The 26,354-nt window shown below is 37.7% G+C and overlaps 1 protein-coding gene across 1 annotated transcript in view; it reads right to left on the minus strand.

The window, feature by feature from the left end:
• LOC110376027 (complexin) overlaps positions 1 to 26,354 on the minus strand; it is a 250,194-nt gene that overhangs the window by 216,765 nt on the left and 7,075 nt on the right. The window contains exon 2 of the mRNA XM_021334350.3: positions 3,836 to 3,881. The gene's annotated coding sequence lies outside the window, so the exon portion shown is untranslated. The remainder of the gene's footprint in view (positions 1 to 3,835; positions 3,882 to 26,354) is intronic.

Below are 26,354 nucleotides of genomic sequence, written 5' to 3' on the forward strand. Positions count from 1 at the left end.
ACTCAATAATAACTGTTAAGCTGCTCTCGATGTAATGAAGCAATATTCGTGTCGACATTTCTACAAATGAATTTCACAAGAAATCTTAACATCAAGACGAGACTTTGAGATTTATTTGCTTCGCTCGTGTTGCTAGTAACATGAAGGCATGTGATGAGATTATTATAATAAATTATTATAATAAGGAAAACGTCAGCAAAACGAATGTATGTTCTGAAGGAAACTCACGTTGATATCGTGGTTCGTATCGTAGAAATGTATTTTTTCTTCAACATAACATTATTTTACAGAAAGTCGTGGTGGCCTAGTGGGCAAAGAACCAACCTCTCGAGTATGAAGGCGCGGGTTCGATTCCAGGTCAGGCAAGTACCAATGCAACTTTTCTAAGTTTGTATGTACTTTCTAAGTATATCTTAGACACCATTGACTGTGTTTCGGATGGCACGTTAAACTGTAGGTCCCGGCTGTCATTGAACATCCTTGGCAGTCGTTACGGGTAGTCAGAAGCCAGTAAGTCTGACACCAGTCTAACCAAGGGGTATTGGGTTGCCCGGGTAACTGGGTTGAGGGGGTCAGATAGGGCAGTCGCTCCTTGTAAAGCACTGGTACTCAGCTACATCCGATTAGACTGGAAAACGACCCCAACGTAGTTTGGGAAAAAGGCTCGGAGGATGATGAACATTATTTTACAGATCTCATGATTACTTTTGTAATTGAAATAAAATATTAATATAAAAATACGATTCTATATGTTATTCATAGACATTGATGTTACTCTAGTACCGTTCCACTGCAATGAAAGTTAAAGCACGTTATAGACCGCTTTATGCTGTCAATAAAATAAAATATAAGAGCATAAAATATAATTTGATTTTATTTTTGATTTTTATTGTAAATATGTATTGTAAATATTAATAACAAAATAAAATAAGATATACTATGAAGTAAATATAACACGTTGAAATAAATAAAATATAATAAAAACAACATAATATTAGTGGAATAACTCGTGACAGTACGTCTCATCGCGAACTTGCTTCGTCCGCTGACAAACGTAAAAGCAACATAAAAGTTACTATAAAGCATCTCCCGACTGCAACCACGCGTATTATCTCACATGCTACAGTATTACCGACTTGTTTGTACGCGAGTGTACGCCACTGTACGCGAGTGTACAGTTGAATTTTATCGATACTTACATTAGTACCGCTCGGCAACAAACCTCTTCCTTAATTGGTAACCACTTACGTCGACTATACGTTTAACCCTAAATAGAGATACCTCGACTTTTATAGCAAGACTCTGCCAAGCTTTTAGCGAACATATAGTTACTTTATATCGAGTACTACGGTACATTACTCCTATTTACAGTTCCAGGAAAGTTCTACGGTTGTATTACAATAATAGGCGTTACGAGAAGTGATGTTTCAACCCAAGCTTCGTAACCGAAATATTAAAATCCGTGACGAATTATTCATTACGCTCACTTTAAAAAATTCCAAGTCATGAATAGAAGACAAACTCCTGGCGGTAGACATGAATATTAAAGCGGTAGGTATTCTATCAAGATCTATTTCAAAAGCTAAGTTTGGCTACTTAGCAAATTCCTCATAACGGGAGACATAAATATTGAGAAAAAATTGTTCGCAAATACCGTCGTTATGAACGTCTAGAGGGTAAGTTAGGAGACGCAGGAATAAGAATGTTTGGCGAAGGGCGAGCGTTGACCCGCTCGATACGCGATCGATGCAGTTGGCTCGCCGCCAGCCCCGAGGGTTGGCTCCTCGCCACGTCTGCGGCCCTGGTACTCCTCGCATGCCGAGCTCTCGTCGCTATCTCCCGCGATGCTATCTCGAGGATTTTCCGAATCAATTGGATTGCAGAACATTCAGATAGAATAACACCGCGCTTTGCATAATTTTATTTACTTGCAATCTTGTGAGAGCTGAGTGACGGTTACACTTTTGTCGCATATTTTGTTAAATGGCACAGCAGAATGAGTACACTGGAAGGTTATAAAATGAATGAGGTCTTTTCATAGTATATTTAAGTATGTAGGCACATGCTTGAATAAAAATGGGAAAGCCATATAATATTAATACAAGGTCCAACAGTAAAATAGGGTAAGTACCTGTGAATATGAAATTTTGTGAGCGAGGTATTATTTAACGGTTTTTGCTCACCGGCCGATTTGTGTTCCGGTCGCTGTAACTATCCTACCGTAACCCAGTTCCTCGACCAGTGTAACGAGACCCCTTGTAAACCCATTAAGCCTATTTATTCGGAAAGATTTTCCAAAGGTGCGTATATTTGGGACCAAGTTAGATTGGTTCGGAGGAGCATTTTGATAAGATCAGGGATTTTGGAAATTTATCGCAGCCGTAATTTAGGGAAAGTTTTAATCTTAAGTAGTTAGAGGTCCGCGGTGATGATGGGAACCCTTGGATATAATGTGAAGCTTACCGTGGGACAAAACAGGCATCTTTGCTATCAATTATTCATATTGCCTGTCTTCAACACAGAAGAAAGTAAAGTTACCAAGCATCACACAGGTATAATCACAATTTAAAAAAACTGAAACCAAGATAATACTCGTGATTAACGAGACACAAACGAAACCGTCGCTAAAGATTTATCTTTCCCCTGAAAGCCTCTAATTAATGACGGATAACTTAATTAGGAGGATGTCTCACAATCGGCAGAAACATTCCGGTCATTTGTCTAGCGGCGATTGTGAATATTAAGTACTGAGACAATGTTACTAATTGCGTGACACAAGAACAAATTAATATCCATAATTTGTTCTCATATCGTTCGTTGGATTTTTGAGATGTTTTGGTTTATGTCTTATTTTTCAAGAAACTTCTAATATTGCCAAAAAAATCGGTTCCCAATGTATTACTTAATTTATAAAGGCATTTTGGATAGTTTTAATTCAAGTTTTTTGAGATATACATGGATTTTTTACAGAACAATACGGCAACTTGCAACACTTTTGAAATATTGTTCAGTTTGGTTACCCTATCAACTTCTTCGCAAATAATCTTCAATTTTCCTTGCGATAACAATGTATATTAACCTAGTGCATTGCTGATTAAGTTTCATTGTAACACCTAAACAGTAGACATAGCCAGCATTGTATGACAACAAGACAATGTTGGGCGCCAACAATTTGTAGCTCGCAATGAAATACTCGCGGCCACTCGGCTGTCACTCACTTGTGATTATTTAGACGAATGGCTTTTGTTCAGCATCAACTACATGCTTTATTATTACCTTTATTGGTAATAACCCTTTCCCGTGGTTTTGTCTGCGCCCCGGGGGCAAAATTGTACACGGTTTAAAATAAGTTTAGTAGTTATTGTGTTAAAGATTAACACACAACAGACATCCAACCACACATTTACAAACTATCACGTTTACATTTGTGATTTTATACCAGCTAGTATAATTAGACAGTATTAAATACTTTTTATACAGATAATTCTAGTCATAAAAGGCAACCATTTTTCATCATGTGAGTCTCAATTTTGTAACCTAATTTTATAACAACCTGTATAATATTTCTTCTGCCCCAAAAAGATTTTCCTTAAAAGATAGAAGCATCAATTAAATTACTTATCTGTAGCTGAGATGTTATTTTTCGTCGTTAACTAAACGAAGTAATAAGTAGGAGTCGCATTAATTAGATTTGTTTCGACTTCATTAAGTAGCTCTGCAGATTAGCCGCCGTGTCAATAACGTCTCGTATTAATTTCCTCAAGATATGTTATTACACAGTAATTAATATTTAAGATTAATTAACGCTAAATGCTTATTACATTATAAGACTTACCTTAGTAAAATGTAAAAGGTGCGGGACCGATGGCTCGCTGGTACAACTGTAACAAATAAAATACGCTTTAATAAATAGCTCATTAACTTAATAAAAGAATGACAATAAATTCACATTACATCTCTATAAGATTTCTATGACGCAAAGTGATTAATTTGATATGGATCACAACGTGTGAGCCACTTCAAGATATATCGAGACCTACCAATGTTTAGTCAAGTACAAAATGAACAGGTATAACTATAAATCCAATATTATTTCTCTTCCTAAAATAACACGGAGCTACCTATAATACGGCTATTTATTGAGAACACTTCGGTCACTCTCGGGTCGCTGTAACTGAAGGATTACATGTGTCGAGCTAAACGCTGCCTCTAGCTTACACGAGCTCTAATCACACAACGTTTAGTTTTCACGTATTTACTCAGAATTAAATCGGAAAAAAGAAAAGTTTTATACGAGAAGTTGAATAGCTACTTGAAACGTAGATTGAATAGTATATATTTTCAACTCAGTCAACAGCCTTTATACTCAAAACGATAATAAATAGATCACCATTCAATGACAACCAAGACGTTGAACGCTTATTACAAAAACACACAAATGTAAAAAGTGTCTGTTGACACAAGCGACTACATAATGGCCGTGTCAACACTGTCAACTTCTTCAGCTAAGCTAATTACGTTGACGATAGTGTTTCACTACGCCCCAGTCGCCCCATGCCATGGGCCCCAGTCGCCCCAGTCACCCCACTGCTCGCCCCATTCGCCCCTGAGCGCGTACAATCGCGTAATGGACGGTCTATGGTATCACACAGTGTAAGGGATAGAGTAAGGTGTGCTGTCAATAGCTATATGAATAATGGTATGTCAATATTTTTTATGTGAAACTGTTGTCGCTCTCACTTAGTAGATTGTTTTGCTTTGGAAAGGTAAACACTTGAATTAGTTGTAGTCTGGAGTTTGTTATAAATGTATCGGAGCATATGGGAGTGATAAAATTACATCTGTATAATAGTTTAACTTGAACCGAACTGAATTGGAAACATGCTCTTTTTGGAAATCGAGAGGAGATGTGATCTCAATTTTCTTTAGTGTATGGTACCAGTATGTTCTGGGTCTAAGCTTGATTGTTTTCCACAAATAATAATGTAAGTGACGAGTGGCTGATGTAAGTACAGTTGATAGTGGCAGGTGGCGCCACTCGCGCACATTCCCACGGTTACAAGCAATTGTACATTACAGGGACTTAGCATTAATATGTGGCGGAGCATCTACACGCGAATTAGCATACTTGATGAGCCACCGTTTGTTCTAACATTATGTAGGTATAGCCCATGAAAACTGTGGCGTCGAGTTTAGGCAGATAAATTAAACTTTATTTTTTTATCAAACTTTTTTTTGAAGATAATTGGAAGTTGTTGTCAATACTGAAGTAGTAATTGAGCTCCTTGGAAAGTAGCTTGATAGATAATAGACCTATTACTGAAAACTGATAAGTGACCACTCTTCTAATTTACTAAGCATGCATCTAAGACAGCTACTAGGTACTAGGAACTGTCTAATATTGTTAGGTTATAGACCTAAATGGGTATAGACTGAGCACATCATTTAAGCGTGACTTCACACATACATCGTGTATATGACACTTATAATCTCCATTTGACGAAGTTGGTATTTTGTTTTCTCAAGTTTATAGTAGCAGGTGAGTATGAAGTGCGAGGAGTATTAAACAGACGAGTTTCATCACAAAACTCATTATGACATCGCTCCACGGAATGGTATTACATTAATATAAGCGCCGCGGAAGACGCTCGCCGGCCGCCAGGCGGCGCCACTAGCGACCGACAGCACTGATCATTCATTATATTATATTGTTGGTTTTATAATAATAACTTTATTATTTAAATAATATAAAATTCAAGACTTAAATTGTATTTTACGGGTATAATTCAAGTGGCGATGGCGGTTAGGTACATCAGTTTTAAAATACAACTTTGAATTTTCATTTTTATCAAACAATTTTCATGAATATTTCACGAACAAACTGTTTATGTAAATTGAAACAAAATTAAAAATAAACAACACACCTGAAAACGTATTTCGATGCAAAATATAACTCTCTGATTTTTGCCGCACATCGACTGTTATAAATTCAATATAACAAACGTTGTTGTTTTAAATTCAATTTTTTTCAATGGACAATGAATTTTTGAATATCAGGAATTTTTGGAGATAATGAAAAACCATTTTCTCAAGTTTCAGAGTTGTTTACGTCAGTCGAATTTGAATATTATCACGATTTAATGGCAATCAATGACTGCCGCAAAAACACTGTTTTTGTTTATCATGAGGTGTCAATTTTGAATTATTGATTTTCTATGCGCTTTTCCTGCTGACTTGAGTAAACTTTCTTTTGTTGTTGTTTTTGTACATTACTACAACGTGTCGGCAGTACTGGTCTGGTAAATGCGTGTTGTTTGGCTTTAGTTTCGCCGAATCAAGAAAGTTTTTTCATATCGTGAAAGCTTGTACTGCGCTTGTTGCCAAAATACGATTGCAATGGACGAACAAACAGTTTGCGTACATACTGCGGTACAAGGAATTTTATTTACTGAGACAAATTGCTTCATGGAATATAAGGATTCGGTGTAAGAGCCGATATATCAAAGGTAGTGCTATAGTTTGCACTTGCTGCCTTCGCAAAGAGTCCTTTATATTCCCGCCCAGTTACTAGAACTGTCAAACAAATAGTAGGTCACACACACACACACGCAGGTACAAGTTAAGAAGTGGGTACATACGTCACTATGACGTAACGCGTCAAAGCGTCAAAGGGAAGTTGTCGTCGGCGTCAAAGTGACATCATCCGGACTCGCCTCACAACTTAGATGAACAAGCCACGGGCCGAGGGGGGGTGAGGCACGCCAGCGAGGGACGGGGGGAGGGAAGGGTGATAGCATTGTGTAATTGTGATTGAATGGCTGATTTCTATATAGATGAATTGATTGATTGTGTGTATTGGCCGCGGGATTTGCATACGGATTTGATTGAAGGCAAGTGTTTGTACAAGTGGGTAACTCGCCGATAATTGGATTTTATCGAATACATCAAAGGTGTGAATACACGGGATCTGATCTGTATAAACAAGTTTATTTTTCGAACTGAAAATGGTAGCAGAGATTGTTTTTCAAAAGCTCAGACTGTTATTCTTGACCGTCTTGTAATTAAAGTTATTCGTATAAGTCGAGTGCTTAGCCTCTAACTTACTCCAACTTCAACTTAATACCGACTTACGAAACTTGAAGCTAGTTTTTTCCGAGTTTAATTAATACGTACTTAGAGCTTATTTAACTTGGCAATATTGTAATTGCGAGAGAGGTCACAGTTCGAGCACTGTCTGGAAAATAAGATGCTCTTTCTGAATAACAATTTGTATGTATTTTTGTGTTGAGATTCTGGACTTGTTTTTCATGATGAAAGGAATTATTACTTTTTATTTCAGAAGGATAAATAAAGATCTATGAGGATAAAGTAAATGTATTTGTGCGTTGTGCCACGACAAGGAGGGAAAATTGATTTTGGGAAAATGTTCATCTTATGTACAATGTCAACTGGTTCTACCGACCTAAGACAGATATACAACCTCATCAAACAAAAGCTAGTTTATACGAAATTAATATTTTAAACTAAAACTAAGCTGACACAATCCATCACAACATACGGATTATCATCGCAAGATATCTCCAACACGAGCCAGACAGCCGCGCGTTTTAACACAACCCCACGTCTGGCGTGACACTAAGAGGGGCAGTGCCAATACACGTCACCCCACAGAGGGGTCGCTATTCATTAAATTTTAATCACGGATGTATAAACAGACATACCTACTTTGCTTTAGGGCACTAGCTACCTACTATTGATTTTCTTTGATTAGGTCCGAGAACATAAACCTAAAATATAAACTGACTGACTGACTGTCAAAATAATTTTCTAAGTAGGCAACGATTTGGTGGAAATTTTAGAGAAGTTTTAGAAACTTATAAGAGAGTATATTCAGTTTGACTGAAATATTAAGGCGAGGAAGTGGTCAACAATAATTCCATAACCGGCACGCGCATCTAAGGCGCCAAAAGGGGTCGGAGCGTCTGAGCGGGGCGAGGATAACAATACGCGCGCTAGCTTATAACTAAAAGTCGTAAGCGACAAAATGGTTTTGTAATTTTAATATTTAGAAATGATAATTTAATAAAAATTCCTACTACCATTTTAAAGAGTATGTATATACTCAACTACTAAAAAAGTTAAGAGGCTTAAATCGGTCCCGTTTGCCCATAATATGTGAATCTCTTTTTAAAAAGAGGTATGTTTGATATATTTTTCTCTGTTATAAAAGTTACCTAATCATGTTTCTACAACTAACAAAATAAGGCTTATATCATGAACTTTCAGGTAACCAAGTTGTATTTTGATCCGTTTTGTATTTACTGAGAAAAATTGACATCCTTGGCGCCAAAAATTCCAATTCGTCCTCTTAAGTACACGAGCATGTCTTAAGAACTTTACGCGTTGCAAGTTGTCTACATTCTCTAATGTGTTGTGAAATATAGTCTCATAAAATGCTCAATTCAAAAATTATCATGTGTCTTAATTGACAAGAATATGTTTAAATGTGCCACCCTTCTAATTTTGATTGCAAAAAAAACAGAGCCTTGATTGTTATTTTACAATAATAATTTAATTAGCAACTTCTCAACCCCAAACCCACAAGTGTCTGTTCACAGAGCCACAAATATCCTCATATAACCCGGAACCCATGTAATCTGTCAATACGTCAATGTTGCCAGCTATTAATTAAATTCGAATCACCGTCGCGATCGGCCATGACGAATGTCCGCCATTACTCGCCGTGAACCAAGGATACATGGTATATTAATAACAGACACGTCTTATATAATTAATTAATTGCCTCTCTATGTCCTTGTATATGAACTGCGTGAACAGGAAAATGCGAAAGTGTTTGTAAGTGAGTTTAAGATGTTTGTTTTGTTGTTAAGTCGAAGCTTTGACGTCACTGCTGGAGGATAATGACGACAAATTAATGTCGTGATTTATGCTCTGACAACACAATTAACTAATAAACAATTCATCACTTTATTAGATTTTTAAGACGTACATTTTTGTTTTATATTGTTCATTAAGAACTGGAATTTCTAACTATCTATGACAATTATTTAAAATATGCGAAATAAGAACTCCAAGTAAAACTTACTTCTCTCATTTCAGTGTAAAATTATTTAAGACTTCACCATTTTGACGCGAACACGATACTAATAAACTTTAGTCTGCCGAATATTTTAAATAGTTTCAGAAGGTGAATAAATAATTATCTACCGTGGCAGACCGACACTTTGTCACATTAAACTAGACAAAGATATTCTGAGAAATACTTTACAACTGAAACTGAACTAGTTCATGTAAATGCGGAGTTATAAAGAAATAAGCCGGAGTGTGTATTGTTTGAGCTATTTGTCGTGTTGACGGCGTCGATTAACTGTCGTCCGGCACTCGTCCGGTACTCGTGCGGCTCTCGTCCGGCACTCGGCCGGCAGTCGGGCGCTAATTATTATCCGCGTGCATTGAACACAGCCGGACGCCCCGACAACTGTGCGACAAGCGATTGTTTTTCATCGAGGACCACTGTGTAGTGTGCACTGACTCTCACGCTGACGCTCTCAATCGAAATCATCGCTCTTACTCACTATTAGCCGAAATATTGCTAGGCATATGAAAGGATAAACCATAAAAATACTTCACTAGAATTTGATATAATAATTGTTAAAGTAAACACTCATAAACAGTAGTTATTAATGCAATTATTAGTAGCATAATGCTCTTCAAATCCAATTAATCAATTTCATACGTTAATTAATGGAACAAGTATTATTATGATGTTGACTTGGAAATGGAAATAAAATATAATTAGCGTTGGCATTGTGTCGCACAATGTTGAATGTTGGAATAAAAATCATATTAATTAGTGCGAGAGTGCACGAGTGTCTGTCGGTAGCAACTCTGCGCTATTGAGTAAGGTTGCGGTGAAGACTCGAGCGGGGCGGCTACCGTCACGACCGGGAGCGGAAGCGGCTGATCTCCACATGTGACAGTGGCTACGGTACTCGATATTATAGTGTGAGGCTTTCAATAATTGATCTAAATATAGTTTAAGATATTGGCTTTTATTTACCCGCTCTTAAAGTTGTTTCGAATATTTTGTTACTCTCTCTGAGAACCAACTTTAGATTAGATTAGACGAAGGGCTTATTAAATGTATAATAGTGTGTTATTACATTATTATCTTCTAGAATAATAGACGAGCCGTCTAAGCTATTGCAACTAAGACTTTCATCTCAGATTTCTGACGCGTGCTCTAATTGAAATAAACGCTTTAGTAAATGAAAACATTTCATTTATCTTCATAGCTGCTACAAAGCTGAATCTGTATCTAATGTGTGTTACTCCTTAATACAACATTGTAAGGAGATTAATTTAAAGAATATATTATGTACGCCGTATGTATGTCGGATTATTCGTCAGGGAGGTATCGATGTATAGAAAGCGCGGAAAATATCCACAAAGCAGAAAATGTGACGAGATTGTACATCAAAACGTTGTCAAAGAAGCAATTTATATTAACTTGATCTAATTCCAGCTTTCTGTGTATTCAACGTTTCTTATATTCTGTACAAAATGTACGCGTTTTTCATATACTTGCGTGAATACTGAGCGTTCCACGAGATTACGTCGCTCCCTTTCACGATGAATGACAATGTTCGTCATACATTGACGGGTGTGCGCCACAATAGTTCATTATAATTATTGTCCTAACTATACACGCCGTGATAAGCGAACCTATGTTTTGTCACGTGTCAGATCTTGCATAGAACTGTAATTATTGTCTGTAGGTACTTGTCCGATTTGACGTCTGTTATTATCGATGCGATGTAGAAATCTGTAGTATATACAGTAAGACATAAGGACGTACCAGTTGGGAATCAAGGATATTGTGTCGTTCTCAATTAACAGCAAGTAAGGTTAAAACATTTTTGAGTCAAAAAGATCACTTCAGAAACTATTATCCATGGTTGTAAGTCGGATGTAGAGTTTATGATGAAAGAAACAAATTAAAACCTATTTTAAAACATTGTAATCTTACAAAATAGTCGCTATTTATAACACGACACAACTCGGCCGGTGCGATGTTATCAAAGTAAACACGAGATTAGCGCTGATAACTGTCGATAAACATATCGATACCGTCTGACACACAACACTACAGATTTTTATTATTGTGCACGCATTATCTAGTACTTTCTCATTATTGTAATCGTACTTGTTTCACCTATATTTGTTGGCGATCGGTATTATGACGATATTATCTATGACAAATACAAAGAAATGCAGTTTTATGCGGCTGTATAACTTGCAATTGATATGATATTGAGGCTGAAGTGAATGCCTAGGTAAGCTTGCCCAGTGACTACTAAATAGAATGATTTATCTCCCAGCACACTATTATTAGAAAACATTAGATCTGCACCCGAGTCACGTCGCAACAGGATGTCGAACAGATCTGCCTGTAATTGGACACGCCGATACACATTTAATCAAACTACATCAATTATTTCACCTCAAGCTAAGGGCAATTGGGGACAACTAGTAGCACTAAGTAGGTACCTACGTATACGTTAATTTTTAAAACCTTTCAACCTATTTTACATAAGCAGTATCTATCGATTTGTCTTTCTATCATTTGTTTACTAGTAGGTATGTCCTAATGGTGACTACATATCGGTATATCGTCTGCACAATATACTCACTGGTTACAGGCCTGCTTAATAGGAGGAATTCCCGAGACAATTCGTGTTCCAGTACTTTGGAGAAGCAGATTATTACCTATACTATAGGTATCCTAAGCTGTCATGAACATTTTAGACTTCTACTTTTTATTTAATAAGTGTAGGTAACCTAGATATGAAATGAAGATGTTATAAAAATATGACTAGATATTTTGTAAGTAACAAAGAAAAACATTGTGAATAGGTAACTGTAATTGGATATTATAATGTTTTTCTATTATGTAACGTAGCATATGTCTGTTAGCTCAGTCGTGTGTGTAACGAGGTATGGAAATGAATAGACAACTTACAAATTGTCGTTTTTTCCCTATTCAATTATAATTTAATGATATTGAAGGAATTTTTCCAAGATCGTAAATTGACATAAGAATTTCGCTAAATATAGATTTCATCATCTTCAGCCCTTTTACTGTTCCACTACTGCGAACTAGAGTCTTCTCATACAGAGAAGGAATGACCACGTTTTATTTCTTCTTAAGTCCAAATTGCCATTTTACAATAAACTACTTACAGACCCGCAAATCACCACTATACGTTAGAAAATCTTGATCTAAACATTGTAATGTGTAAGCGATGAGGCAGTATTTCGAACAAGGCGCTCATTACCGAGCTCACGGCTGGGGTAAATATTCTAGTGCTGGTAGTGGAGCTATCCCCGGAGACCGCGACTCGCCTCGTTACCCGGCGCCACTCGCCGCCCGGGTGTCCCAGCTCAGATTGATTGGACTCACTAGTACGTATATATCGGTACTACTTGAATCAGAATCTAAACATTGTCCTGAGTAAGCGGTGAGCCAATATTTCGAGCAAGGCGCTCATCACCGTACGCGGGAAGTAAATATGTATCGGTACTATTTAAGGAATTAAGTATACATAGGTAATTTGATACGTTATCTTACTCCTATTTATTATCCTATAATATTATGAACGCGAAAGTTGGTATCTATGAACGTTCGCTACTCTTTCACGCAAAAACAACTGAATGGATATTGATGAAACCTCATAGCTCATACTTAATACCTATGTGTATGATAACTTAGAAAATATAAAAGGACCACATTCCTTTTATATAATTGTTACTTATATTTCAGATGCCCCGCGATCCTGCTGGGTTGAGTTATGAGACTGCCTTAATTGCATGTTATCTGATTTCAGCGAAATATATTTTCTCCACTCCGTCTTGTGCAATGTTACAGGTACCTACTATTCTCTGTATTTTCATGCAGTAATATTTATCATCTATGTATGTTACATCTATCCACTAACAGTTAATTAGATAACAATAATAAAAACAAACAAAGTATAGCAAACACGACGTGGTTCCCGTAACAACATGGACAACTATTAGCACATAATCCGGGCACGTAGCTAAGTTCGACCGCACACGAGACGCCGATACTGATCGATACAGATCCCGTGAGCTGATGTATGGGCGATTAGTGTGCAGCGAGCCTTCGAGTTTCAGCACTGATTGGTTACTATCACGCGATCTTATATTAGATATTAACTATTATCGTGATTAGTTACTGTTTCGGATATTTTCGGATTGTGGGAAACACCTTATCTTAGCTTAACATGAAGCTTATCAAGTTGGTGCTAAAGATATTATAGATAACTACATCATGAATTAATAAATAATACAGGATTCATCTCCAAGATGTACTTACTCTTTGTGACATAAAACAAAATCTAGGAGAACTTTTCATAATAAAATATTCTAAACGTAAAGAAAAAATAAAGCTCTATTACCTAAGTCATAAAGTCGTAAACGCTAATGAAATAGTGCGGATAAGTCGGAACAGCGACGAGAACACCGAACTGAAGTTAGCTACAAGTCCCACGTCACAGACACGAGTTGTGATTAATGGCCGCCGCGTGACGTGTGCGCATGACATGTATAGCACAGGCGATCATTAAAGAGAAAAAACTGTATGAAAATCTAATCTACATCAATACTAATCTACACTTATAAAATAAAAAGGAAACATTTTTTTCTTCGTTTGTATGCTAATGGCTCCAAGATCACTAATCCGATTTGAAAATTTATTTTAATGTTGGGAAGCTGGAGTATCTTCGAGTAACATAGACTATGTTTTGTCCGTGTACGAGAAGAAGTTTCCCCGGACGGGCGTCATGTGTAAACATTATCATGTAATTTGGCGAAATTACGTTTCCGAATAGTAATCATTCCATTCCACAATGAATTTGGAACCGTCAAAGGACTTAACGTAAATACAGGAAATTACATCAGCATCAGCTCAATTGAGCATTGTTCTATATTCTACGGCTTCCTACGAAACCTTTCGACATATTAATTGATTAAACCGTGCGAAACATGATGGATCGATCGCTACATAGCACAACACCAGTATATATTGGACACCTGGATAATGGTAGATAGCTATTACCTAGTACTAGCTGATCTAAGTTAGGTAAGTCACGAACAAGATAAGTAAGGTAAGCTGAAAGTGCTCAGTCCACACAAACCCGCCGTTAACATGCTTCATTAGCAACCGTAGTCTAGAGATTTATTAACGACTAGATTTTATTCATGAAACCCTCTGCGTGATTTAAGAACTTACCAGCGAACATTAAAGCAATGATAAGACCAAGTACAGCCACTGGTAACAGTAGCTCAATTTGTGCGGTTTTACTCGGATAAGCATAAAACTAATTATAGCGTCCAGAGGTGGATTTATTTACTTAGTACGTCGGGTTGAAGCGATCCTTGTCATAATGTACACATATGTAACATTTTGTCTATTCGGCTGATTGTGAGCGAGCGTCGTTTTAGAGCTCAGTTTCCGCCACGTTACGGATCGCAGACACAGCTCTCCTGTAACGCGCTTAATCTGTCTGTTTGAGAGTCAACAGTCATTCTGCTACATTTGCTGTTCTATTGTATTATCCTTCGCTAATTGGTGTAACCGCGCGCTTCTACTTGAACAAGGGGGGCACAGAAAAGGCACAGTTTTTCTTTTGTCTTTTAAAAATAGGGTGTCTAAAATGCTACTTAGTTACGTAGGTTTAAAATTATGTCTATGTAACACATAACATTATATTGTGAGTTTATTACGCATTAGTAGCCCCTTTTCAATGTCCCTAAAATTGATTAAACCCTTTTCCTAAGCCATAAAAAGCAAAACACGTGTAAAAAGTACAAAATATAATAGAATCGTTATGAAAGGGGAACATTACCTTCCTTGTATATCCATAATCAAAGACAAATTGTTCAAAAAAAAAATTCCCTGTACATTATTCTATTGTCTACTCCACTGAGTATAATCAGAGTCTAAACAACGTGTATTTTGTAGAAATATTCCGAGATAACAAGACGTTGCGTGAGGCGAGTCGCCGCGATCTAATTTACGGTCGATAAGCCTTTCAGATGAGCACGAGGAACTCTCGCCTCGGTGATGGAAGGATAGAACTTAGATTAACTGTAGATGACCTGAGCCCTCTCACAATAGTGAAAGCCTTAACACATTTACACAGAATATCCCCGACCAGACCCAACTGCAGAGTAAGGCTGGATATTTGTAAAGTCCGCAAGATACCGCACGCAAAAAACCTATTGCTACCAGAAGGGACGTTTTTATCGCGTGTAAACTGACACATTTTTTGCCGGGTCGCCCGGGTCGTTTCTGGAATAAGTCCCTTACTATGCCTTTTAATTTGTTCAGTCAGGGATCCTAGCAATCTTGTAGCGTTTTAAAACAAGCTCCTTAGGGAGTTTTAACGCGAGAGCAGAAATTCCATTAAGTTTAGCTAGAAAAGTATTGACAGTGACAGTACAATAGGTGTCTCGGAGGCTTCCAATCACGAGGTTATCTGTGCCCGACTGTACTGGGAGTGTGTTTGTGCTCGACTTTACTCGCTCCAGTTTCCGCGCCGTGCCGAATTAATGTTGCCGCTGTATTTGTACTCTGAACTATCGATGAGAGAACTGCACACAAATGAAAAACAATCTCAAGATATTGTGTACTGTACGCTACATCTCTGTTCCACTCAACACATCGAAATTAATATTTGCCGAGTATAACCAAACAAACCTGTTTGAAATAATTAAGGCTTACGTCAGAAATTAAAACGCCTACAATTACTTAACTAAAGTAGAGACGTCATTTGGACATCTCACTCAGTTCCGCAGTAACGACATCTTTATCCGCAGTTGATCAAACAGGCAGGGTGCTACAAAAAGCGTCACAATGCAGGGCCGTCCTTTGTACCCCCCCCCTGCACACCGCACCTCCCCCCCCGGGCCCCTCACGGCACCATAACTCACGCGCTCAGCTCCTCGACCATTTGTCATCTCGTTTTTCAGCTAATGACACCGTGTCGCCTGTGCTAACTACCACCTGAGATACTGAAATCTTATGAGCCCCGTCGCGAACTCGTGTGGGGATGTGGTAGATTGTTTAAATTGTATTTAAGTCTAGCTTTTTGCTAATCTAATCTGACGGGTCATCGTTGCGAAGTAAAACTATTAATCTGCCTCGCAAAATAATGACCTATTTGGCATGTGAACACACTAAATAAAGCGATTGAAAAAAGCTTAAAGTGTCACTGAAACAAATCATAAAAATGTCGTCCTCATAACTGATATACCGCATAATATAAATAGCAAAAGTAAATAAACTGTCATCGCACAAAACTCGTTTGAAAATATATAATTGGCAAGAGAGTACGTAAACGAAAAGAGATCAAATAATTTGCCAAAGAAAATGGAATGTAATCCCAAAAGATTGGAACAATATCAACATCCGCGAACAATCGTTAACTTAATGTAAAAGAAAATTCTATTAATATGTAGTCAAGACTTCTACTTTAACATGTAAAGGAACCGCGCATATATCTCGAAATATATACTTTTGTACGTAAATAAGTATTCGTATGTAAAAGCTTTTAAGTCTCGACAGAATATCGTCAAGAGAGTTTTGACGAATAGACGTGAATAGATAAAATACAAACTAGTGAAATTGTACAGTTCTATTGAACCCGTTCCGACTGGTTCACTAGAGTTTCAATAGAAATGTATTGCAGAACAAAGTCAAGCGCTTTGGAACTAAGATTAACTTTGCCATCCGCAAATTATATGTACGAAACTTATTTATAGCCGTGGGCTAACATACGCACGTTTAACGTAAGCAAACAATCAGGAACTTACACAAATTAGTGTATTCCATTTAACATAGAAATCATTTACAAGCAGATAAATTGATTAACTGGCACTGGACCTATCTTGCTTTTGCTAAGCTCCATATTATATGCTGGATGTCTTACTCAGCCTACTTAGAAAGTCTAGCAGATGTATTATAGTTTGTTCCTAAATATAGTTTGCAAGTTAATCAATGCTGTGGAGACACAAAACCTGAACCTTGGCATTCCGCAGCGAGCGAGGCCGCGCCCTGGTTACCCGCGCCATTCAGACGCTCATAGATATAGCCAAGTCGGGGAGAAACAGCATCACTGCATCTGTCGCACTATAGGTCCATTGTGAGAGATAGTGGGGATGATGAAGAGACTAGCTTTTGCGTGATAAAACCTATGACACATATGGAATGACTGACATGCCTCTACGTAGGAAAAATACAGAACTTGAGTAAGTAACAAAATATTCTGAAGAAAACTACCCATTAATGAAAAGAGAAGGAAAAATACTCACTGTGAGTTATTTATCAGGCAGTATATCGTTTACCTGTGAAGATATCACATAACTATGAACTCACTACCCGCAACCAGTAATTTAGGCAGGCACAAGACTTCCCAGCTACCCTCTAACTAGGCGAGTATATGTTTAGTGGTCTGCCTACCCGCGGGTACATGCGGGTACAAGCGGGTACAAGGCCATGTGATATGGATGGAGCCGGATGCGTCAGGCTGCTGCTGCTCATTTATTTAACAAAAGCCGCGCCCACTACGTTTTTACTTACGAGCCGTGAATGAACGCAAACCTACATTCTATATGTTGCGTTTACGCGGTTGAATTAATTATTCCGTACTTTTTATTCTGAAATCTGGAGTATTTTTAGTTCAGACTTCTGTTTTTGTTCGGTTATATAAAAATATCGCGATTTGTTATGCTGTAACTGCCGGCTCCGAGAGGGAAACAGGAAGGAAACTCACGGTTATAAATTTTGTTGAAATTTTAATGGAAAATCACAAAACCAACTAACTTCAACCAAAATCGGATAGTACCTACGTAGTGGGTCACATGGACTAGTTGGGTCAAAGTGTATGACTATTATATTTCAGAATGAGCCTCTTTAACTAATGTCCAGTTCATATGTTAGGGCGGAGAGGCTGCGCGTGACACGCACCGCGCGGGTGCTCTCAATGACAAGACTAATGATGAGCGATAAACTAACCGACTAATTAAACGAATAGAGAAGCTAAAAGATTTATGTTTTTACGAGAAGTTATGTGTTTGTGTGTGTGGAGAGGTCGTGAAGACCTTCGCTTAATTCGACAAAAACTTGTTTTTGTGATATTAGTTGGCAACAGGAATTGAGACGTTATAGTTTATCATCAAGATATCTTATTTATTTATTTTCGAAAATATTTAGCCAGTAATTTTTGCAGTAACAAATATTTTAAACATTGTCTACCTCAGTGACGAATATTACTTTCAGCACGTCAAGAAACTTCACCGAATTCATAACATCAAATTGTGAAATGTAACGCTTTGCCGGCGTGACTCGAGACGCGACTAACGAGGTGGTTTTCAGCTGTCAGCGTACAATCCAGGAAATTAAATGTGCCTACAAATTGTTGTTATACTGACTAGTTCAGCAAAATATGATCAACGACGTACAATGGCTGGCATGGCTGGCATCCAAGCCTCTGATCAAAATGTGGGACATTCAATGACCCACATACATACATACAAGCTATTATATGTCAGCAAACAACAGTGTACGAACAATGACGTATTGCGTCAATAGTCCAGTGGTGAACAGAGTGGTGTAATGGATCGCCGTTCGATGCCCGGTAATGCTAACGTATGACCAGACAACGCCATTGTGTGAATCTCTATATGGATATTGAACGATTTGGAAGCACTAGCTAGGCTCAACATTTATTAATACTAAATTGCCCAATAATGGAACATACCACTAGAAATGGTAAAACACTCATCATGAAATGCCTTGCTACATAACGAATGCGAACAAAACAAAGACAAAACACTATCGTCTATCATAGTCAAGAACTGTCCCCTACCAAAACAAAGAATCTCTACGTGGAGAGCATGCAAAGCAATCTGAATCATGTGTACTGCAGTAATATATTGTGCGACAGACAAAGGCTCCGCAATATGGTTACACGTCCTCGGTGATCGGTATTTGACCCACAAGACTGCTTTGGTAAGGATTCCTGGACCACCTGTCTATACATGTGCAGTAATTGGAAGTCTGAAGACGCATCGTGTATGATACAATTTGCAGGCAGCGCTCGGCCGTGCCGGCTTGTGGGAACGGAACGCCTTTGAGTCCGCACTCAGCTTAGTTTGTCTTCAGTGATCGCTCCGGTAGAGCAGGCATTTAACGATATTTAAGTAAACTACTCTAGTGATGCTTGGGAATCTTCAGCCGTTGAGTTAATTGAAACTTTTGAAGGGTTTCTTTCCTTTTACATTACTTGGTTTAAAATTAATTTAGAAATGTTGTAATGCAGGCAGGGTCAGATTTAGCTTTTAAAACATTTTGTGGTACACTTTCATGATTTTTCAAAAAATCTGTCAAAAATAATTATTTCAATTCGTTCGCGGATTTTTCCTAGCACCAGGATATATAACAAGTTAGGGGGTTTGGATGCGATTTGAACCGGGTCAGCCTGCCACGTTAGCAATACGTGGCTCGCATACTGGTGTCCAACAATGTATGTGTCCCTGGTACCTCGTGCCGCGCGCGTGAAGGCAGAGCCTGAAACCATTCACTTTACAGTAGGCTGGAACTGCTTCAAGTCTTAATGTGTTACTTACAATTTCGCTAAAAGCGTAATGACTTGTCTGAATGCCTTCATTCATAATAACGTCAGGCTTAACGTTCTGTAGCGGAGTGCGGCCCGGGCAGCCTTGACCCGAGTCGAGATGCATAGCATAGCAGATGTCTTTAATTGCTGGATACTTAAGAATATTGTTGATAAAAGATAAAGTAGAGCAATCATCATTATTTTGGTATCAGAAAAGGAATGGCTGAAATAATGGAACCAGGTAGTGGAAGTAAACGTAAGCAGTTACCCACTTGTGTATGCATTAAAGCGATAAAGCTCACAGATATATGGGCTCAGTTCCATGGAACCCTCTAATAATGTTCCACCACTATAAATAATCGAGGCTCGAGCAATAAGCTCGCTTGACAAACTCAATCGCCCCGGCTCACACCGCCCAGCGTTACTTGACCCGTACCCGCGTGTTTGTGTCACTGTACCAGGGGTCAACACGACTGGTAGCACAGTGGAGGAAGCTAGCGAAATGTATTGGCTTTATTTTTCCTTGTAATAGACGATTTCATCGATTAATATCGTACATTAGTAGAAGTATATGATAATAACGCGGAAAATCTGTACTTCCTATTCGAAACCTTTCTTCTGCAGATACACGTGCCCTTGTGTTTTCTGTTCGACATTAGTTCACAAAGATAAACAAATATTTTCCGGTATATATTATACACTATACACATAAGCACAATACTCGCACATGTTTTCACACAATTACAATTACTACAAAATAACCAAGTCACCTGCTAGGTATATCAAGATAAAGAATAGCGTACAAACGCGGGTTACTTATAAACGCAGTTATAAATCTCGCACGTTGCGCGAACAGCTTTAAAATCTTTCTAAAACTTCTAACTTTATATATATGGGGAGGAAAGTTTCCTTTTGTCTTCAAATAAAACTTATTTATAACACCACACATACATGTTATCTTATATTTTATATGAACAACAAATAAATTCTATAGACCATAAACTTAATTCACACTAAATTCAACTATTCAGACAGCCATCCAGTGAGAAAAATCTCTAACATAATATAAAATTTCTATTATTTTCTACCTCAAAAACATCTTGTGGAAAACCTTAAAAGTCTTTTCAAGTGAAATGAAAAATCACGTGTGACTGTAACAGTATGAAATGTTCGCGATACATAGCGCGCCGAGTACCGCGCGTTATCACATGTTATTGAATAACTGTCTCCCGCCCCGACATGGAATACAAACCAAATAAAAGTCACTTCTTTTCCAAAGAAATATTACCTTTTGTTACTATTATATTATACCCCGTCGGAAAATATAACTATACAGCAAAATTATTACGTCGGTGCTCATTTAAAATAACATGAAATATTATAACGAGTACCTACCGAGACATTATAAAATAATAGTGTATTAAATAACGTACCTACCTATTATTTCAAATATTTCGCAGATAACAGTATTTCTGGGTATGGATCTTAATTTGAGATTCAAGGAAAAATATGGGTAATAAGAAAATATAACGATACCACATTATTATAGGATATAAGCCGATTATCATCCCCTGCAATCAGGAGAAGGGGTTGTTACTTATAACCAATATTTTGTATAAAGTGGAATGTGAAATGAACGACAAAATGTTTTCTGTAACAATCCAAAATACATACGACCAGGCCTGTTCTAAGATCCCAAGTCATTGCCTAGACTTGAGCCCTGACTCTACAGAGTAGTGTGATACGTATAATCCAGAAAATGCGTGACACAACATGTTTCTGGTCACTAATACTAGTACTACGAACATAAACAACTGTGTGTGTCGGTCCGCATGCGTCATCTCGTTACTTCGAGCAATTCCCGTCGGACGTAATGCTGGTAATGCTCCCAGGATCCGCCATCAGAAACAATCGCAACTTTATAGCCAGCCCCCAACAGCTTTAGCGCAAAAAACCTAGGGAGCCGGTGTATTTTAGCGCAGACTTGGGTGTGCTTATGTATCGGCTAAAAGGTTTTTTGTGTTGGCTCGGCCGGGCTCAGACCCCCTCGGCCTGCGCTATAGGTTTCATGGCGCTCACATAAATAAACTTCTGTTATGTCACCATTGTTTCCATGTTTCTTATGATTTCATTAGGAAAAACATCCTATTTGTGTCATGCTTTTTGGATTGTGTTCAATATAACGGGACAAACTCAAAGAAACTCGCTCAACCTAACTTTTAAACTAAGTCATATCTTTTCATTGCTTAAAAGATTGAAATTAAATGTTTCCGTACAGTGGTCGTACATCCCCCTCCCGTCCCGCGCCTACGGGTGAGGTAGAGCGGTGCGCTTGTCGTAAATTTGAGCCATCATAACAATATATCTGAGAGGCTATTTTGTGCATCGTTTGCGTCCCGAGATTGCATACTTCTATGTATAATTCCATTTATATGGAAATAGGCAGAATATTTCATAATTGTGTAAAATTGGCATGTAAAACAATATCAAATTGAGTTAAATTGTATTGCTGCAGCGACAGTTATGGGCGACAATAACAATTCATCATTCTTTGCAATAAGAGTATGTTGACGTGAATTATTAGTACGAGTATGTTAACGACAATCAAGGGTTTATACATACTGCTCATATATAGACAATTAAATTGATATACAACATATAACATGCTTTGCTGCACTAATTTAAGACCTTATTTGGCAAGGTTTCACTTAAAACTTGCCAAAAAGTACAATATTTAATTTTATTGCTACTGGTAGTGACATTAACAGCATAAGGTCAGACTTTTGCTCCAATTTCCAACATAACACGCCTATTTAGAGATCGACCTCCGTGGCTGTAGGGCCGAACAATTAGGAAGCAATATATATCATTGAAACAAATATACGTTATATACTACGTTATATAAAAAATTTTGGGAACGTTATATAAATCTTGAACCTTTTTATTTATTTCGCCGGGTATAAATGAGTTCTATTTATACTTATCGTACTGATATATATCCGTAACCTAATTTCCCTAATCAAGAACACCTCATGCAAAAATATGTCAGATCGCAGAACAAACACAAAGCGACACATTTCGCGATTAGTACACAACATTTATCAAAGGTACACGAGCTCGTCATGTAAATATGTTTCGCGTTACTCCCCCTCCCACCCTCCCACTCCCTCCGTCCCTCACCCGGAGCTACTGCACACCAATGAGGATAATTCCAGGATCATTGGCAATGAGGATGGTGAAAACATTCGGGTAAATTAGTTGCAGATATTCACTGAACGCAGCGAAAAGGATATGATCTGAGTGAAGCCATACACATAAAAATAAAAGGTAATTCAATATGCTCTAAAAAAACAATATGAATTTATAAACACTCAAATTCGGTAATTCTACACTTTTACACATAAAAAATGCACCTTCTACATTTTCCTAGGTAGTGGGAGCACAGAGCAGCCGGCGGAGATGGGAAGGCCGTACTTACTTCCCCGCATCAGATAAGGCGCGACTTCCGAAATCGGCTAATACGAGCGCACTTTATGAACACGTTGTCGACGTGAGGAAATCCTGCGCCGACATACAGCAGGGGAAAGTATAAGACTGCCTTTATAGTAATGTGTAGTATACAGTAGTCTGTACATAAATAAAAGGCCCTGGGCTTAATATTTTGAACTGCCAGATCAGGAATAATCTAGGGTACACGGGTGTTTCTTTTTTTAAACCACAAAATGGTCTTTTAAAAGTACTTATCATATGTTAATGCAGATTAGTTTAGGTCATACTTAGTTTAGTTGTTTTTCGAGCTTGGTCGAATACAAAAGAATTTTTATTTTCATAATAAGGAAGGAAATCTCGATCATAAAACCACAAATTGAACCTATCTCAAAACCCTCTGTACTGCGTAATGACACAAATATTCTCATTAATTTGGTTTCCATTAGCTGCGTGTTTGTTGTTTGTTTTATCCGCACACGCCATGCCGCCGGCGATCGCCACAACGATATTATGCGAATACTTTACCCCATAGCCCCCCAGCCCCATAGCCCTCTAGCCCCCTAGCCCCCTAGCCCCCAAGCCCCCTAGACCCGCAGCCCCGGACACTACGCAAGGAGATCATGCTTTTATTTTAAAGATATTCTGCACAAACTCCGGATTATGCTAATATTATATTGTACTCGCGGAACAAAATAGAACAGGTGGGCTTGAGTCGGCAATTACTTGCGCCATCAACTAAATATTGCTTTTAAAAACAAAATAATAAATAATGATCACAATTTTGAATAACGACAATTGTGAGAGTATCTCAACGTGATGGAATATCACGCTGTTTACAACAGTAATCTCACAGAAATATTTGTGTAAATTGTTTTGAAGGAATTTTCTGAAAATGTATTTGTATTTGTGTCTGTTCGCGCTGAAGTGTAGACAGACAGCGGCCATCATTGTTATCTGTGTGAGATGCAACGTTATCGCTCGCGCGGGATGTTGCGGACGCTGCGTATTGTTGCCATCTTACCGGTATTTTAAGGAAGATACTTGAAATTGGCAGAATTTTGATGTTTCCTTTTGTTTGGTATTCCATGTGGAATACAAAAAGATTTTCAGTTCACTTATAATTTGACTTAGAAAAGCGTAAGATGGGGTTATCGAGCTCAGTACCAAGGGTTAGGATAAGTTTTCTACATTACAAATTCCGAAATAAAGAAGGGTGGTATTTATCAAATATCTTAGTCCAATAGTCGTTAATGTTTGAATTATTCCGAGATAACAAGCTTTATTTTCCAAACGTATTATTTTCCCACAAAACACATTTGTATGAAAAGCAAGAAAACATTAGTTGACGACGCGGCGCTCCGTCACCTACAAGTGCAGCGAACAGAGATGGATCGCGCACTGCTCGCCGTATTATTGATATTCCCATTAGCTCTGCTAAATGCCTGCACTTATATTATTTCTCAGTTCAAACCGTAAAGTATTTCAGATTGTAGTGGTCATGTGTCACGAACATAAACGACCACTTTACCACCAAAGTTATATCGTAATACAACTTATAACTTACTTCGTGAATGCATTTTAAACAAGAGTACCTAATGATACTTGGTAATAGCTATAAACTTAGTTTCGTAGTCTCTGATGATAGCAGTAGTTAAACTGGTAGTACTTATCTACTTCCAGGAACTAGAAGTTTCAAAATCGCCCTATTTCTCCGTGAGTACCTACTTCCGCATCGTATTCCGCAGGTATATATGGGACCTTTAATTAGTTTAGTAAATAGGTTCTGGCCATAGTGAGGGTAATCGCAATAAAATCTAAGTGGAGCGGTCCTCGGCGGAGGATCCGCGCGGAAGTGCCACTTCAGGTGAAAATGTAACTGTTAATACTCGCTAAACACATAACCCCGAATGAAACAAATATCATCCCGCCCGCGAGCCCGCCTGTGCCCGAGTGTGCCCGCTTAGCAGTAAAACTAACGCAATTGCTATCAGGAAGGTAACACCCGGGAGATTACATACTTGCACGTCTGTCATGGTATTTCATTAGAAATGCCCGAATTACACTATTCATAAAGTATTTAAAAGTGCTCGAGGTCCACTTATGTATTCATGCTAACATTAAAAGGAAAATAAATAGATAAAAAAATCCTCGAGAATACCATAATAGTCACTGCAACAGTCTTCTGTGTCTCATAAATCTTGGAAGGTAATATTTTATAAGGCAGCAAGCGGTTCCGTTGCCGTGAGAAAAACAACAGGCTAGGGACGCTACTAGAGTTACACGTTAAGAAAATTACCTCTACAATTAAGGAAAAAATATGAAAAAAAAAACTTAAATACAATTGACAACAACATTGTGCAAAGTCGGCAATACTTGAGATTGGAATCACAAAAGACTAGAAGACATATTTAACCCCTCTGCTCGACAAGGTTTTGACATATGACGTTGATTCGGCGGGATATTTTGAATCGCGACATGGAAGTCAAGAATTTGTACTAACTTTCAACACATGAATTCTAAGTCCGTAATGCCTGATCAGAAGTATTTTAACTACCTATAACTTTAGAGCTCACTTATTTGACAACACCGTGCAAAGGTCAAATGGGGTTAGTTAATTCAGAAATAGATAATAATTACGGTGTTTCTAAGTCTATTTCAAATTTTCATTTCACTTTTGGTGAAAACTTACCAATAAATAATCGCATCACTTTCTCAAACACAACACAAACGTCATATTTATAACATTTTCAATCCGTTGCAACACATTTCGTGCACTTATTTACGATTCATAACTAAAAAATCAGCACATAAAATATACAATAAAAATGAACAATTTACAAGATCAAAGTCACAGACAAGAAGTAGTTTGGAATAGAGTACATTTTTTTTTCAATCAGTGCTGTGCATTCGATACCTAAATCGGATGTTTATTATAAATAATCGAATACCAATTTTATATATTTTTTTTAATAGTAACTTATTTCAATTTTATTTCTTAATTTTAAATTATAGGTACTGTTATATCGAAATAACCCCTGTTACCAATATAAAATTAAATTGCTGAGTTTCCCATTGCATTGACGTTAATGCAATAGGAAACCGATGTTATTTTAATTAGCGATAATAATATTTCTTCAGTTT

The sequence above is a fragment of the Helicoverpa armigera genome, chromosome 21 (assembly GCF_030705265.1).
Source record: "Helicoverpa armigera isolate CAAS_96S chromosome 21, ASM3070526v1, whole genome shotgun sequence".
Classification (NCBI taxonomy): Eukaryota; Metazoa; Arthropoda; class Insecta; order Lepidoptera; family Noctuidae; genus Helicoverpa; species Helicoverpa armigera.